This window comes from Eleutherodactylus coqui, chromosome 1, assembly GCF_035609145.1.
Source record: "Eleutherodactylus coqui strain aEleCoq1 chromosome 1, aEleCoq1.hap1, whole genome shotgun sequence".
Lineage (NCBI taxonomy): Eukaryota > Metazoa > Chordata > Amphibia > Anura > Eleutherodactylidae > Eleutherodactylus > Eleutherodactylus coqui.
The window spans coordinates 193,384,716-193,403,636 of NC_089837.1; the positions used below are offsets into that span (position 1 = coordinate 193,384,716).

General features: G+C 46.4%; 1 pseudogene; it reads left to right on the plus strand.

Moving 5' to 3' along the window:
* LOC136628916 (cytochrome P450 3A9-like) overlaps positions 1 to 18,921 on the plus strand; it is a 69,425-nt pseudogene that overhangs the window by 46,613 nt on the left and 3,891 nt on the right.

Consider the following 18,921-nt stretch of genomic DNA (forward strand, 5'->3'; position numbering starts at 1 on the left):
CTTGGCCCACAATTCATGCCCTAGTCAGTGAGTGTTTTTGGGCCTGATAGGTAAAACACCACGATGGGAAGTCTGTGTGCACCCATAGTATAAACGGACTCCTGTAACATTCCAGTAGAAAAGGTATAAGCAGACCCCAGTAACATTTCGGTTGCAGTAGTATAGGCAGACCCCAGTACCATTTCTTTAGTAGAAGTATAGGCAGACCTCTGTAACATTTTGGTAGCAGGAGCACAGGCAGACCCCTCTAACAGTTCGGTAGCAGGAGTAAAGGCAGACCCCTCTAACAGTTCGGTAGCAGGAGTAAAGGCAGACCCCTCTAACAGTTCGGTAGCAGGAGTAAAGGCAGACCCCAGTAGTACCATTTCTGTACAAGTATAGGCAGACCCCGGTAACATTTATGGAGCAGAAGTATAGGCAGACCCCTGTAACATTTATGTGGCAGAAGTATAGGCAGACCCCTGTAACATTTAAGTGGCAGCAGTATAGGCAAACCCCAATAACATTCTTGTAGCTGCAGTATAGGCAGACCCCGGTAACATTCTTGTAGCAGCAGTTTGGCAGACCCCCTGTAACATTTACATGGCAGAAGTATAGGCAGACCCCTGTAACATTTGCGTGGCAGAAGTATAGGCAGACCCCTGTAACATTTAAGTGGCAGCAGTATAGGCCGAACCCAGTAACATCCTTGTGGCAGCAGTATAGGCAGACCCCTGTAACATTTAAGTGGCAGCAGTATATAGGCAGACCCCTGTAACATTCTTGTAGCTGAAGTATAGGCAGGCAGACCCCAGTAAAATTTCTGTAGTAATAGTATAGGCCAACATCTGAAACATTGGGGTACCATGAGCGTAGGCGAGGGCCGGAAAAATTAGTTGGATAAGAGTGTAGGCGTGGGCCCGAAAAAATAAGTGTACCAAGAGTACAAGTGTACCTCTGAAAAATTTATCAACCGAGAGGGCAGGTGAAACCCATAAATATTTTTTGAAAGATACAGCTCACTGTTGCTTAATTTGTAACAGAGCCTGGAGGCAGCCCTGTTGAAAAAATTGGTTCATGGTAAAGTCTCAATACTTTTGAAACTTTAAAAAATTGTAAAAATATTGGTAGATGTAGATGAGCCTTTTGGGCCGCAGAAAAATTGTCCGTTCAGCGCAATGACATGTTGTTTCTGGAGGAGGAGTAGCAGGAGGAGGACTAATGTCAGAGACAGATTGACAAAGCTAAATGCCCCATTTTACCGGTGATAGAGAAGAGTGCTTTTATCTGCGGTTGCAGCGAAAAGAAACTTTAGGTTCCGCTGCTCTCCGCCGGTGGAGAAGAGAAGTCTGGGGAAATCCAGGCTTTGTTCATCATTGAGTGTAAGCATGTCAGCACTGGCAGTTGACAGGCGGGTACGCTTGTCTGTGATGATTCCCCCAGCTGCACTAAACACCCTCTCTGACAAGATGCTAGCGGCAGGGCAAGCCAGCACCTCCAGGGCATACAGCGCAAGTTTGTGCCACATGTCCAGCTTTGACACCCAATAGTTGTATGGAGCAGAGGCATCACGGAGGACGGTGGTATGATCGGCTACGTACTCCCTCACCATCTTTTCACAGTGCTCCCTCCGACTCAGCCTTGACTGGGGAGTGGTGACGCAGTCTTGCTGGGTAGCCATAAAGCTGGCAAAGGCCTTGGAGAGTGTTCCCCTGCCTGCGCTGAACATGCTGCCTGATCTCCGCGCCTCCCCTGCTACTTGGCCCTCGGAACTGCGCCTTCTGCCGCTAGCGCTGTCAGATGGGAAGTTTAGCATTACTTTGTCCACCAGGGCCCTGTGGTATTGCATCACTCTCGTACCCCTTTCCTCTTCGGGAATGAGAGTCGAAAGGTTCTCCTTGTACCGTGGGTCGAGAAGGGTGTACACCCAGTAATCCGTGTTGGCCAGAATGCGTCTAACGCGAGGGTCACGAGAAAGGCAGCCTAACATGAAGTCAGCCATGTGTGCCAGGGTGCCAGTACGCAAGACATGGCTGTCCTCACTAGTAATATGACTTTCAGGCTCCTCCTCCTCCTCCACAGGCCATACACGCTGAACAGATGAGAGGCAAGCAGCATGGAAACCCTCTGCAGTCTGCCCAGCTGTCTCTTCCCCCTCCTCCTCCTTCTGCTCCTCCCCTTCCTCCTCCTCCAAAACGCGTTGAGATATAGACATGAGGGTCGTCTGGCTATCAAGCGACATACTGTCATCCCCCGTCTCCTGTTCCAACCGCAAAGCGTCGGCCTTTATGCCGTGCAGCGAACTCCTCAGCAGGCATAGCAGTGGGATGGTTACGCTAATGATTGCAGCATCGCCGCTCACGATCTGGGTAGACTCCTCAAAGTTTCCGAGGACCTGGCAGATGTGTGCCATCCAGGCCCACTCCTCGGTAAAGAATTGGGGAGGCTGACTACCACTACACTGCCCATGTTGGAGTTGGTATTCCACTATTGCTCTATGCTGCTCATAGAGCCTGGCCAACATGTGCAGCATAGAATTCCATCGTGTGGGCATGTAGCACAGCAGTCGGTGCTCTGGCAGATTAAACCGATGTTGCAGGGTCTTCAGGGTGGCAGCGTCCGTGGTGGACTTGCGGAAATGTGCGCAGACGCGGCGCACCTTGCTGAGCAGGTCAGAAAAGTGCGGGTAGTTTTTCAGAAACCGCTGAACCACTAGATTGAAGACGTGGGCCAGGCATGGCACATGTGTGAGGCTGCCGAGCTGCAGAGCCGCCACCAGGTTACAGGTTGTCACACACGACCATGCCAGGTTGGAGGCTCAGCGGCGAAAGCCAGAGGTCGGTCTGCTCTGTCAGACCCTGCAACAGTTTGGGGGCCATGTGCCTCTTGTCACCTAGGCTGAGAAGTTTCAGCACGGCCTGCTGACGCTTGCCCACCGCTATGCTGCCGCGCCACACCGACTGCTGGCGACGTGCTGCTCACATTTTTTATTTGAGAGGTAGAGGTTGCATAGGAGGAGGAGGGGGAGGGTTTAGAGGAGGCGGCATAGACCGCCGCAGATACCAGAACCGAGGTAGGACCCGCTATTCTGGGTGAGGGTAGGATGTGTGCCCTCCCAGGCTCTGCCTCGGTTCCAGCCTCCACCAAATTCACCCAATGTGCCGTCAGGGAGATATAGTGGCCCAGCCTGCCAGTACTTGTCCACGTGTCCGTGGTTAAGTGGACCTTCCCAGTAACCGCGTTGGTGAGGGCACGATTGATGTTGCGGGAGATGTACTGGTGTAGGGCTGGGACAGCACACTGGGAAAAATAGTGTCGACTGGGGACCGAGTAGCGTGGGACCACTGCCACCATCATGTTTTTGAAAGCCTCCACGGCAGCATCTCCAGACTGATCAATTTGGCAATGTGCACGTTTAAAGCTTGAGCGTGCAGGTGCGTGGTGGCGTATTTGCGCTTTCGCTCCAACGCTTGCGCTAGCGACAGCTGGACGCTGCCCTGAGAGACATTGCTGGATGGGGTCAAGGACAGCGAAGATGAGGGTGTGGGTGCAGGCCGGGAGGCGCTCGTGCCTGTGTCCTGAGAGGGGGGTTGGATCTGAGTGGCAGGTTGGGGCACAGGGGGAGAGGCAGTGGTGCGACCCGAAGGCGGTGAACGGCCTTCGTCCCACCTTGTGGGGTGCTTGGCCATCATATGCCTGCGCATGCTGGTGGTGGTGAGGCTGGTAGTGGTGGCTCCCTGGCTAATCTTGGCACGACACAGGTTGCACACCACTGTTCGTCGGTCGTCCGTGCTCTCACTGAAAAACATCCACACCTTTGAAGACCTAAGCCTCTGCATGGTGGCTTGGTGCGAAGGGGTGCTTTGGGAAACAGTTGGGGGATTCTTCCCTCTGGCCCTGCCTCCACCCCAGGGCATCCCACTGCCTCTTCCAACCTGTCCTGCTGCTGCACTTGCCTCCCCCTCTGAAAACCTATCCTCAGTTGGCTTAGCAAACCAGGTGGGGTCAGTCACCTCATCGTCCAGCGGCTCTTCCTCCGAATCCTCTGTGCGCTCCTCCCTCGGACTTACTGCCCTTACTACTACCTCACTGATAGGCAACTGTGTCTCATCATCATCGTCCTCCTCACCCACTGAAAGCTCTTGAGACAGTTGTCGGAAGTCCCCAGCCTCATCCCCTGGACCCTGGGAACTTTCCAAAGGTTGGGCATTGGTCACGACAAACTCCTCAGGTGAGAGAGGAACCATTTTTTCCTAATCAAGGCCGGGCCCGAGAACAGTTCCTGGGAGTCCACCTGCTCATCAGAATGTGTCATTTTCATGGAGTGAGGAGGCTGGGAGGAAGGAGGAGCCACAGCGAGAGCATTCAGAGTTGCAGCAGTGGATGGCGTAGAAGACTGGGTGGCCGATAGATTGCTGGATGCATTTTCTGCCATCCACGACTGGACCTGCTCACACTGCTCTGTTTGTAATAAAGGTCTACCACGTGGACCCATAAATTGTGATATGAAACTGGGTACCCCAGAAACTTGCCTCTCTCCTAATCCCGCAGCAGCCGGCTGGGATTCACCTGGACCAGGAACTCGGCCTGTGCCCACACCCTCACTTGGAACTCCGTGTCCTCGCCCGCGTCCACGTCCTCGACCCCTACCCCTCAGCATGGTGGATAGAGCAGACACAGACTGCTATAAATAATTAAGGAATTATGCGCGTACACTTTTGGAAAAAAACACAGGCTATATAGTGTGTATATCACTTTCCCTCTATAAGTGGTTGTGTTGGCCGTACGCTGAGCGTCAAATTCACTGCAGACACAGACCGCTGTAAATACTCATGGAATTGTTTGCGTTCACTGCTTCGCTGAGAGCGGTATTGTAAGGCAAACTCCAGGCAGAAAAAAATAGTCAGGAAGGCCACAAACAGGCCTAGCAGTGCAATACTGATGCACCAAAACTCCCACCAGACACCCAGTAAAATGTAAACGGTGAAAGGTAGCCCAACGAAGGGGCTTTTTTTTAAAATAGAATACAGGCTGTTCAGTGTGTATATCACTTTCCCTCTATAAGTGGCTGCATAGGCTCTACGCTGTGCGTCTCAAATTCACTGCGGACACAGACCGGTGTAAATAATTATGGAATTGTTTGCGTACACTTTGTCACTGAGAGTGGTATTGTAATGCAAACACCAGGCCGAAAAAAATTAGACGGAAGGCTGCAAACAGGCCTAGCTGTGCAATAGTGATGTACTACAACTCCCACCAGACACCCTGTAAAATTCAGACGGTCACAGGTAGCCCTAAGAAGGACCGTTGGGGTTCTTGTAGACAGGATTCTACACTACCACTGTCCCTATCTCAGCAGCACTGTCCCTATACTCTGTATAATTGACTGCAGACTGAGAACGCTATAGCTGTAATGGCCTGCACAGCCGGAGATGAAAAAAAAAAAATTTGTGCAAAACTGCTCCAAGGAGCCATAACAGTAATGCACACGGTCAGATGTGGCCCTAAGAAGGACCCTTGGGGTTCTTGAGGACAGGAACCTACACTAACACTCTCCCTATAGCAGCAGTAGTACTCTCCCTGATCTCTCCCAGTGTGTGTCTGAGGCGAGCCGCAGGCGGGACCGCTTTAAGTACTCGGTGGTCACTTGATCTCACCAGCCACTCACTGCAGGGGGGTGGGATAGGGCTGGCACGTCACAGGAGGAAGTGGTAATGCTTTCCCTGCATGTCTATTGGCTAAAAAATGGCGCTAAACATGCAGGGAAGGAAATGGAATTGACTCGAGTACCACGTGGTGCTCGTCTCGAGTAATGAGCATCTCGAACACCCTAATGCTCGAATGAACATCAAGCTCGAACAAGTGTGCTCGCTCATCTCTAGCAGCCATGATATGGCTGTTAAAAAATAAATACCAACACCAGCCTTTAGGGCGCCCACCCACTGGCGTTTTTTTTCCCTGCGAAATTCGCAGCATTTTTTTCTCTGCAGGGGTCTATGGGACTTGTAATGTTAAAATCGCGATCGCGCAAAATCGCGATTTCGCGGTAAATTGCGATTTTGCGCGATCGCGATTTTAACATTACAAGTCCCATAGACCCCTGCAGAGAAAAAAATGCTGCGAATTTCGCAGGGGAAAAAAACGCCAGTGGGTGGGCGCCCTTAGACTTAATTATCTGTTTGGCTGGTGACTTATCAGCCGGGTGGCAACCCTAGCGCCGCCCTTCTGAGATCTTGCAGACTGACGCAGCAGGCTCACGTTGCTTCGTGGTGGTGGTGGAGGGGGGCTGGAAGGGATATATACCTTTTTCACAACTACTGTATGAAGACTTTTATTCTGAGTCTAAGCTGAGTTCTTTTTATATTGTTTTTCTGCAGATTCAGTAAAGAGAATAAAGCAAGCCACACACCATACACTTTTCTGCCCTTTGGAGATGGACCAAGGAACTGCATAGGGATGAGATTTGCCATGTTGATCATGAAAGTTGCCATTACATCCATCCTTCAGCACTTCACCTGTAAACCATGTAAAGATACCCTGGTGAGCAAACTACTCCATATACATTCAATATGTTGAATTTTTTTATTATCCATGGTTACCTTATCACTGCAGATAACTGTTGGCCGAAGCCTTGTTCAGTCAACAACTGTCCCTCCCGACCTCGCTATACACACTCATTTCAAGAAAGCCTGCATGTGTTCTAAATAGTAAGAGGAGAATAAGCTTCTACCAAACACCTTGTTGGTGCCTTATCTCCCTTGAGACTAATAGTATTGTGCACCCAACATCATTGTAGAAGCAGGATACTGTTGTTTATTGGAATATCCCTAGTGCACTTGAAAGCAGGGGCAGGAAAGATCTCTAAAGGCCCATTTACACGTGATTATCGCTCAATAGCCATCATTTGAGCGATAAACATATGTAAATGCTCCCATCGTTCACTCTTCGGCTGAACGATGATTTTTAGGTGAGCATAGAATCCATTGTTCAGCCGGAGAGAAGATAACACAGACTGCATGTTTGCAGTCCATGGTGTTGTATTCTCCACGGAAGTGCTGATTACATTGTGTTCAGCAGAAAGCCTGTGGCAGAGCAAAGCAGTTCATTGCAGAGAACAGACCTACTGCTGTTCTCTACATACAGCTCTGGAGGCTCATTTACATGCACATGAAGGTGATACGCTGTTGATGGGCATCAGTGTCCATTAGCAGGTTTTGAGTGATTGTTTTGCATAAACTATCTTTTGAATGATTATCTTTGCGTGTAAATGGACTCTTAAACTACGTGTTAAGTCATCAACCAAAGGAGATAACATTCTAGATTGAGTAGTTACAATAGAAATCTGGTGACTGAGATTAAGGTGGAAGGGAATTTGGGTTTCCAGAGACCACAAATATTTACAGAGTTGTGTAACATTAGACAGGAAACACACCATCTTATTAAGGTATAAGGCCGCCTGCATACGAACGAGTTGAATTGCAGAATCCGCGATAGTCTCCTGTGCGGACGATCTGTGGCATTGCGCACAAATTCAAACCAATAGAGAACCCGCATGTTTGCTCACACGAGTGGACAGCAACTGTGATTTTTCGCAATTGACATTGCGGAAAGGTCACAGATTCCACGTCATCGCCTACCAGTGATGCGGGTAAAGCAGGAGTTTAAAAAAGAAAATCTGTACTGCACATGTCCAACATCGAGCCATGCGGACCATCCGCAGTACAGATTATGAAGACTAAATACAGGTACGCGTGGATGCTAGCTGGGTACAGAGTTGGATTCCGCTGCAAACTCCCGCTCGCGGAATCCGACTCGTTCGTGCGCAGGCAACCTAACAGAAAAAACTACTGGAATTCCAAGCATTTAAAATGGGGATAATAACTATATTAATGCAGATAAGGCCATTGCTGACTATTTGAGCTACTTTTGTTAAGTAATTTTCAGAAGCTAGTTTTTAGAATAATATGATTGGGCTTGGTATTACCTCTAGTTGTAGGAGTTCTGATCCAGCATTTTTGGAGAATAATATTGTAGATGAACTTGTGTGTTTCAAAGATGAATAAGTTGATGGGTCTTAAGTTACCCTTTCCAATCCACTTTGTATCCTGGTTTTCCTAGGGGGCTTACTCTTTTTCTGCCATTATACAATGGCGCTATCTGCTGGCTAAAGCCAGTACTACATGAGGTGACACGTCGGATAAGCTCCGACAGCAGAGAGGCTGGCAATATACAGTAAGAGAACCCCGACGGATGTCTTCCAACATCGTAGCTGTACAGCCTTAAGTCATAATGTCTTCAGATGTCAGACAGTGGATTGGAAAGGGTGATTACAACAAAACCCTGTTCACCTGCTCGGCCCGGCTTAAGATACAAGAGAGTCCTGGAGCCTGGGAAGCAGCTCAGAGCCGCCACCGGTATCAACGGAGACTTCCAGGTTGACGGCCTGGCGGAAGTTAGGTGTCGTCTGCTACCAATCAAAGGCTGCAGCGTCACCGTACATGTTTACCAGGAACATGTACAGTGACATATGTACAGTTATGCTGCAGCTTCTGATTAGCAGCAGACGACACCTGACTTCCGCCTAGCCGTCAACTCAGAAGTCGTCGCCAATATTGGCGGCTCTCAGTTGCTTCCCAGGCTGCAGGAGAGGTGAGTATGCCCTACTTTTTTTTTATTTGACCCATCACCTTATTCATCGTTAAACACATCTACAACTTTAAGGACGCGGACCTTCTCACCCCCCACCCACCCCCCTCAATTTTGGTTTTTCCTGACCCTTTTAAAAAAAAATCATAACTTATTTATCTATTGATGCAGCTGTCTGAGGGCTTGTTTTTTTGTGGAACAAGTTGTATTTTTCAATTGTACTATTTAATATACTGTAGCAACCCGGGGATCATTCGCTCACATCATAGGTAGACACCAATGGGTTAAACTCCAAATGTCTATTTTCAACTTCACAGCAATAGCAGCTTGCTTCAGGACAGCACTTTATGCACATAAACTTAAATGTCCTTTTACTTTAAGGTTTTGATAAACAGTCCAACTGTGGTTCTCACCCACTCTCCAGGGCAGCTTCATACAGTTGTCTTCACTTTCCCTCAAGACGGTTTCATTCCAACCTTCCTGAGGCACATAAACAGTCTCTCCAGCATCCAGGTCTCTCTCCAGACCTCTTGCTCCCAGAGCCAGAGCTCCCCAAGCGTCCCGCCAGAACAACGTAGCTCTCCGCCTGGTCACAGCCTCTCTCTCTGTTTACAACAGGAGTCAGGTTAACCAGAAGTCTGGTCACAACAAGAAGTCTGGTTCTCCCAGACACACACACCTCCTCCCTAGTTCCACCTGTCCCCTTACATAGCTTGCTGGTTCAGGTGGAAGATCTGGCCTAGAGTAATATTGGACCGATCTACATCACAGAAGCGAACAACCTCTGTGACCTACATCTTCTATTCCATACCATACCTGTGGGTGTTTTTCATCTTGTCTCAGGCACCAGACTGACTGTCTGTTGCCCCCTACAGGCCATTCTCTGTAGTGCACCTCTACAATACCATACAATGTACTGAAAAACTTAGAATTTTTTAAAAGTGGAGTGAAATGGAAAAAAAACTAAATTCCGCCATCTTTGGGTGCTACTTGTTTTTACAGCATACACACTGCAACAAAAATGATTCTATGGGTCAGTATGATTACTATGATGCCAAATATATATATCTTTTTTTTTTGCTGTACAACTTTTATTTTCAAAGATATTTAATTTGTTTAATTTTCTGCGGCCATCTTCTAACATCCATAACTTTTTTATTTTTCATCGACATAGCTGTGCGTGGGCTATTTTTCAGCTGGCCTTTCTGTAGTTTCCATTGGTACCATTCTGAAGTACATTTTTTCATCGCTTTCTCTTACATTTTTTTTCTTGGAGACGGGATGACCAAAAAAGCACATTTCTGACGTTCCTTATGTTTTTTCTGACGACGTTCACCGTGCAGTTTAGGTAATTCTATTTTCCCCGCAGAAATTGGGCCTTTTACGGACGCAGTGCTACAACATGTGTTTTTGTTTTATTTAATTTCTTTTATTATAAATATGGCAAAAGGTTTTTTTTTTCACCAGAGGGAACAAGAACTTGTGATAACATTACATTATATGATGATCTGACAGACATACTATGAAGCCACCCCACGACATTCAGAAGGCCCCCGGCTGCCATGATACCCACACGGCAACCCGCAATCTCATCTCAGATGGGGAGTGGGGGCGTATGGAGCCCCAGAACATTGGTCTGGGGATTTAAATGCCGCGGCTTATCGGGGGTGTTGTGGGCGGGTGTCTGCTGTAAGAAACAGCCGACACTCGCATTGTATAGAGCGAGATCGCCCCGCGATCTCCCTTCATACATACCAACGCTGCAGGACATAACTGTATGTCCTATAGAGTTAAAAGGTTAAACCGCTCGTCTGTGATTGCTGCCCCTCTAAGCCTAGGGGTGCCTTTACACTGGCAATAAAATTGTGTGATGTGAGAGTGAGTGAAAACGCAGAATTATGAAACCAATGGATTTCAATGGTTTCCTTCACATTTGTGATTATTTTCAATCATGCGATGTTGCGAGAGAAAAAAAATTGCCCTATGTCTTATCTTTGTGTTTTATTTTATTTTTTTTAATCTTCCATGTTTTCCTATGAAGCCTTCTTTTTATCGCATGACATCGCAAAGCATGAACTTGCAATTTTCATGCGATGTGTTTTAAAAATTGGAGAAAGTCCTTGCTTCTGTGGCAAATTTTACTCCTCCTGTTCTCCCCAGGCTCTTCCAAACCTGCTAAGAGACCATGATTACAATCCATTTCCAGTTCAACATCTGATATTGCAAGCCTGGATTTATACTTATGGATAGGTTGTTAAAAAGGGTGATGGTCTTGCTACTGTACAGGAGGATAAGAAATACTTTTTTTCTGCTAATGACAATGATGAACTACTTAAAGCTGTAAGAGATACTATGAATGCGGAGGAGGTACAGAAGACTAGAAAAATTGTTTGGTGACCTAAGAGCTAGGTGTAAGATGGTGTTTCAGTGAATGAGACTCTAAAGCAGTTGATTATGGAAGTGGAGAAGCAGAAAAATTCCCAAATATTTCCCAGGCATTTAAAGTAGTTGTGTTCTGACTGATCTTTATCGTCTATCCATAGGATGGGTGATATTAGTCTGATCAGTGGGGCTCTCACCACTAGGACCCCCAAAATCTCGAGAATGGGGGTCCCATGTCCCTCTCATAACTCAGGATCACTGCACTTTGACCCGCAGTGATGTCATATTGAATAGTGATGCGATGGTTGTGCATGTGCTCTGGCACTCCATTCATTTCAATAGGGTTGATGGAAGTAGCCAAGTACAAGTGCTTGACAATCTCCAGCATTCTATTGAGAATGAATAGAGCAATGGCACACATGTGCGATGGTCGAGCCATTCAATCTGTCATCTTTGTGGATGAGTGCTGTGAACTCGCAGTGATGAGAAGAGGGAGACATAGGACCCCCATATTCAGGCTTAGGGTGGGTTCACACGAGCGTGTTTTTTAAATCCCCGGCTGCTGATAGCTCAGTACTACAGAGCCGGGGACAACGGCAGTGGTTGTGGCTGAGCCCTGGCAGGTGAGTATAGATTTTTTTTTTCATACTATTTTAACCCCTTAGTGACGATGCTTGTTTGCGCCTTAGTGACGGAGCCAAATTTTGGAAATCTGACATGCGTCGTTCAACGTAGCATAACTCCGTAAAGGCTTTACATATCCAAGTGATTCTGGTATTGTTTGTTCGTCACATGTTGTACTTCATTTTGGTTGTAAAAAGAGACCGATATAATTTGTGTATATTTATTAAAAGTACCAATGTTGGAAAAATTTAGAAAATTTTTTCATTTTTTCACATTTTCAACTGTAATATCTCAAATATGTCCAAACATACTGTACAAATTTTTGATAAGATATATATTTCCATCTGTTTACTTTATTCTGAATGCACACTTGAAAAACTTCTGTTTTTTTTAAACCATTTACAGGACGTACAAATTTAACATTACTTTTCAGCATTTTGAGGAACTTTGTTTTCCTGCACCAAGCCAAGTTTGCAAAGGCTCATGAGTGTCAAAATAATAGATACCCCCCCCCCCCAAATGACCCCATTTAAAAAACTACACCCCTTAATGTATTCACTGAGGGGTGTCATGAGTATTTTGATCCCACCAGTTTTTTTCAGGAATTAATTCAGTTTAGAGGAGACAAAATAAAATTTCATATTTTTGCAAATATGTCATTTTAAAGACATATTTTTTTCCTATAGTGCCCATGAAAATGAAGATTTACACCCCAAAATGGATACCCCTGTTTGTCCCGTGTTCAGAGACATACCCATTGTGGCCCTAATCTTATGTGTGGATGCACAATGGGGCCCAAAATGAAAGGAGTAGTCGGTGGCTTTCAGAACATAAATTTTCCTTGAAGGCGTTTTAAGCCCCATAGCACTTTTGTAGAGCTCTTGAGCGGCCAAAACCAAAGAGAACCCCCACAAGTGACCCTATTTTGAAAACTTGACCCCTTAACAAATTTATCTAGTGGTGTACTGCCTATTTTGACCACACAGTTTTTGAATGAATTCAAGTAAAGCAAAAGGAAAAAAATGTGATTTTCGGTTTTTTGGCAATTCTGTCGTTTTTAAAACTGCTTTTTTTGTACAGCACACACATGAATGAAGACTTGCACCCCAAAATGGATACCTCTGTTTGTCTCGTGCTCAGAGACATACCCTTTGTGGCCCTAATCTTTTGTCTGGATGCACAACGGGGCCCAAAATGAAAGAAGTAGTCGGTGGCTTTCAGAACAGAAATTTATCATGAAGGTGATTTAGGCCCCATTGCCCACTTGTACAGCCCTTGAGCGGCCAAAATGACAGAGAACCCCCACAAATGACCCCATTTTGAAAACTAGACCCCTTAACGAATTCATCTAGGAGTGTGCTGTGTATTTTTACCCTACAATTTTTGAATAAATCTAAGCAAAGCAGTAGGGAAAAAAAGTACAATTTTCATTTTTTTGGCAGTTGTATCAATTTAAAAACAGGTTTTTTTGTACAGCACACATAGCAATGAAGACTTTCACCCCAAAATGGATACCCCTGTTTGTCCCGTGTTCAGAACCATACCCCTTGTGGCCCTAATCTACTTAAAGGACACATGGCTAGGCCTATAATGGAAGGAGCACCCGTTGGATTTCAGGGTACAATGGAATAAATTCCAGGCCCCATTGCCCACTTGTAGAGCCATTGAGTGTCCAAAACGATAAAGAACCTCCACAAATGACCCCATTTTAAAAATTAGACCCCTTATTAAATTCATCTAGGGGTGTATTGTGTATTTTGACCCCACAGTATTTGAATAGATCTAAGCAAAGCAGAAGGAAAAAATTACGATTTTCATTTTTTTGGCAATTTTGTCAATTTAAAAACTGTTTTTTTTATACAGTGTACATAGGAATGAAGACGTTCACCCCAAAATGGATACCCCCATTTGTCACGTGTTCAAAAACATACCCATTGTGGCCCTAATCTACTTATAGGACACATGGTTAGGCCTGTAATGCAGGGAACACCCGTTGGATTGCAGGGCACAACTGAATAAATCCCAGGCCCCATTATTCATTTGTACGGAATAAAAATTGACTCCCTAAAAATATCCCCCACACACTCCACGCCCTTTTCGGCGTTCCCCAAATCTTAGATAAAAGTAATAATGTGAACTGTGTGGTATTTCCGAAGACAGGGGTAATTACGGAGGCTGGTTGGGATGGGTACATGGGGCAATAAAACCGGGTATCCCCCCTCCTCTCATGCTTTTTAGGGGTATTTCGTGACCTCAGTAGCGGGTATGGGGTGTAAAAAGTGGCGCTCTGTGAGTCTCCGTAAGCTTGCGGAGGTTCGGCGGTCTCGCACAGAAGACGCTCAACAAGCTGCTCCTGGAACTGCAGGAAGGCGAGCGTTCCCGGGGCTTCTTGTAAATTGCGTATTACAGGTAGCGGTCTGAATAACGCCGGGCTCACGCAGCCGTAGGTGGAATCATCTTGCGGAGGCCCGCAGCGGATTTCAGCTGTGAGCCGGCTGTGACCCTGCGTACGGCAGCGTAATGTACCGCGCATAACTGCCAACTCACACAGGCGGTCATTCGCAGTACTTTTTTTTTGTTTGTATTTCCCGCACCGTCGCTTAGCGATGACGCGGGTACCCGCAGCCCGTACACAATGTAGTTGCGTATGGGCTGCGGATATATCCGCGACCACAGAGCACAATGGGCTCTATGTTGCGGATATCCACGGTAAAATAGAACCTGCTGCGTTCTCTTTTCTGCGAGTGGATTACGCAATTCCGACCCGCTAATGTGAGCGGGATTGTGTAATCCAATGCGATTGATCTGCGTATTACCGCGGATCAGACGCATGCGGAATCCGTAATTCCTATCCGGTCATGTGAGACCGGCCAAAGGTAGATCGCTACCTTTTTATCACGTAACCGGGGACCACTCAACGAGGCCACCCGTCACTGCTCCAGGCTCTTGGCGACCGTTGGTCACTGGGAGCAAGGAGATTTTAAATTTCCTGTGCTCCCCGACTCCTGCGCATGTGTCCGCTGTTTTGCCGGCGGTCGCATGCGCAGGATCCGGGAAAGTTCACGGAGGAAGATCTCGTCGGGGTGCAAATACGGAGGCCTCCGGTAAAAAGTTTCATCTCCTCTCACCAATCGCATGGGTGAGGGGAGATGAAGCTTCACCTTTTTTTTCCTTTTACGTGATCGCCATTATCCATTGGATAACGGCAAACATGTGTTCAGGAACCGCTCACCGCGGCCCTCCGTGAAATCTCCAGGCTCTTGGCTAACTTTTGTAGCCAGGAGCAGGGAGATTTTAAATTATCCTGGCAATCCACGGCTTTTGCGCATGCGTCCGCCATTTTGGTGACGGGCGCGTGCGCAGAAGCTGGGGTAAGGTCCGCGGATAAATCCGCGGGCCTTAGGTACGTCATTTCATCCTCCCTCCCGGATATGATCTGTGGGGGGAGATGAAACGCAAGCTTTTTAAACTTTTAAAAAAAATTTTTGAAACTTTTTTTTTTTACTTTTACACTTTTTTTTCACTTTTTACACTTTTTTTAAATTTTACATGATCACTGCTATCCATTGGATAACAGTGATCATGTCCCCGGTATAATCTCTCTGCTCCTGGCTACACATGGCAGCCAGGAGCAGAGGGATTGTAAATTTCCCGGGGCTCGAGCCCCTCTGTGCACGTGCCCGATGACATCGGGGAGGACTTAGGTGAGTATTTTCCCCTCCCCTCATGGATCTGAAACTTTTTAAAAACTTTTTCACTCACAGCGGTCTACCTTCATGAGCCGGGAACCAGGAGATTTCAAATTTGCCGGGGGCTCCCGGGCTTCTGCGCATGCGCCTGACGTCATCGTCTGGCGCGCATGCACAGAAGACCGCTGGCGGGTCTGGGAGGACCCGATCTTCGTGGGACACCGCGGACAAGCCGCATGAGTATTTTCAGCTGCCCTGATGGATCCGATCCATCAGGGCAGCTGAATCTTTACTTTTTTAAACATTTTTGTTTACTTTTTTGCGATCGGCGCTATCTATTGGATAGCGCCGATCGCAATGCCGGGGGGGACTGCCCGCATCCTGGGATGACAGCACCATGCTGTCGGCAACCTGCGGGCACCGACAGCATGGAGCGGTCACGTCCTCAGGCAGGTGGGCATTAATCCAAAGAGGATTCATAAAACTACGTCCTCTAGGATTAAAGCCCAATTACTGAGGACGTAGTTTCCCGATGGGGCAGTCGTTAAGGGGTTAAAAGGCTTTTCATGGAAGGGCTTATGAAGCCCTTCCCTGAAAAGCCATTGACGGCTGCCGGGGCTCAGTGGCGACTTCTGCCGCTGTCCCCGGCTTTATAGTTCTCAGTTAGCAGAATGCAGGGATTTAAAATCCCCACTGCTAGTAGCTCTAATTGTGATTGGCTGAAGCACTTCAGCCAATCACAATCAGAGGTATCAGCAGACGGGGATTTTAAATCCCCAGCTGCTGATAGCTCAGAACTACAGAGCCGGGAACAGCACCACAAGTCGCGGCTCAGCCCCGGCAGCTAAAGGGAGGTGAGTATTGATTTTTTTTTTTATACACTTTTTTTAAATGGCTTTTCAGGAAAGGGCTTATAAAGCCCTTGACTGGGTGCCGGCAGCAGGATTCTCTACCGCAGCTGTCATGAGAATTGAAGAATGCAGGGGTGATGGCAGAGCATTGTTTTCAACGTAGCCGCTGGCAGAAGCCGCGGCTCCATTGACAACAAGCACGCAGCTGTGTTCACGCGTGTTTTGCTCGTACCTAGGTGCGCACGTATGTACGCACAAAAACACGCTCGTGTGAACCCACCCTTAGTGGGATCTCTGTGGTAAGTTTCACCAATTACACTTTTATTATCTGTTCGAGGGATAGATTCCGAAGATGTTAAAATCTGTGAGGAGGTTCCTAAGATTGATGTACAAGTAGCAAAAGTTATTTAAAAAAAACAAAACACTCTATTCTCCCATTTAAGTATTACTCTCACTTAAGGATCCAATGGACTATAAAGCCCATTGACTCTTCAAAAAAGTCTGGGAGGCGTCATTGTATCTACTAGAGGCAAACGTGCTACTTTCGCGGCATGCTGTACCAGTTAGAAAGCACCTTAAATCAAAAGGCTTCAAGATACGATATCTTGTACTATCTATACTTACTTAAAATGGCTCCAGGATTCCAATCGGATGCCTCAGCATTGACATTCAGGTTCAGAGCTAGGAGTGCAGAATTTGGTAACTCCGCTCATAAAGCACTTTCGTTGCATTGAGGTGGTGACACATTGTCCAAAATTAGCTCTGTTCCATCCAGTTTCATGGAAATTTGGTGCTCTTACCTAAATTTAAAATACTGGAAATGCAGATGAAATAAGAAGACATCTCCAGGGGAGAAGCAAATGAAAAAGAATCTTTCTTTTTAGAAGCCTAAATTTCAGAACAGTGACCCAAACAACAAAGGTAAATCAAGTAGATGGAGCTGCCTGAAAGGAGGTAGGGGCAAAAACTTTATCCTTGAACCGAGCCACCACAATGCAATGACAGGGAGGGGAAGAGTGTCCCAGTTCTAGGACTCCTGTAGACCGGTATCGTAACTCCAAACTCTGTGGTGTTACAAGTAGTGTCTTAAGGATACAAGACAGAATTTTCCTCCTCCTGTCCTCCAGAAAGGTTCTTCACTCCAACGCAGCAGTCCTATCTCCTTCAATAGAAGCTGGCAGAGGGTATACATTATTTACTGAATTTAGGGGCAAAAATCCCTATTCTGGTAGGAGAAGAGGGGTTAAGGCATTATTCCACCTTGTTTTTGGTAATGAAATTGAATGGTCCCGTGGATATCCCGAGCCCTTGAGAGTTTAAAATTATTTATGGAAGGTATATTGATTACGTGAAGCGATTTAAATGTCTCTCTCAATATGCTCCTTGATACATCCAACCAAAAATCTCCACTCGCCAGACTCTGCTCTTAAGAAATTGAAACAGTGCTTGTCTGAGTTGAACTCAGGAGATGTCTGGTGTGTACATCACACAACTGACAAAGACTTCACTTTTTTTCTCCCAAATACATAATTAACATTATAGACTAAGTTATCTAATCATCAATGAGAGGCATTTAACCCTCACACACTGTCCCGGCATTGGCTGCATCACTCTTTCGGATCAGGCCCCTGTTGCATTCTTCTTAGCTTTATATAATCTTCCACCCAAAACATGGACAGGACCCCTGAATGAAACTTTACTTGACTCCCCCTATCATGTAACATCCTTACAAAAAATCACTTCTAGATTTCTTCTTTAAAAATAAAACCCCAATATTTCCTGTAGCTTACTATGGGAATCCCAAAGGCCTAGAGGAGAATTTATTGCATTTGGTACAAAATGCAACATACTGCCTATACTACTCCCTATTGTCCCAAATCTCTCCAATGGAATGTATTAGCAGGCTCTCTGGTGCAGTTAAGGTGCGGGAGGAATTAAACAACTCAGAAGGAAGTTGAAAGACTTGCCAAATATTTATTCATCTAGACTTTATCAGAAATGCTCTTTAAAATTTTATGTGCACAGCACTAAAGGCTCGAGATTCATGTCAGTCCTACTTTAAAAAAATCAAAAAAGAGCACTCCTTTATTGAGATTAGAACTTTCTCTGGCTCTTTGGTCAATAAAATTGATGTTACAAAGAATTTCTAACATTTCACAGCTCTGTGGATGGCCTTCCTGATCACCGACATGCAAGCTCCATTACATGTCGGTTTCTTGACTTTATAAAACTCCCACTGCTTTCAGAAGACAAAAGAAATACTCCTAGTGCCCTTTACCTTCCCGGAGTCTGCCAAGCCCCGCACAGAAATAGAGCATGCCGCGATTTGTTTTCTGTGCGTGAATTCGCATGGACAAATTGCGGCCGTCTGCCTAAGATTGCGTTTTCTAACGCAATCCTATGGCAGCTTCCACGGGCGGAAATTCTGCAGGAAATCCCGTCACGGAATTTCCGGCCATGTGCAGGGGTCTCTCACTGTTAAAAGCTTGGCCAACCATTTAATATCTTGCATACACAAAACAAAAGTCTGCACATCTAACAAATAAATTAAGTGTGAAGGTGCACAATAAGCCATGGCTGCAAGAAATACAGTAACAAGCATGTGCTGCAGCACCCATATACGCCCAATATCTGCAAACAAATGCATAACGTTTTTCTATACTAACCGCATAAAAATCCAAGGTTCTTAGCCGCCACATCAAGGCGAACCTTAATGGATTTGTGTAGGAGTGGCTGCCTGCACTTTTGTC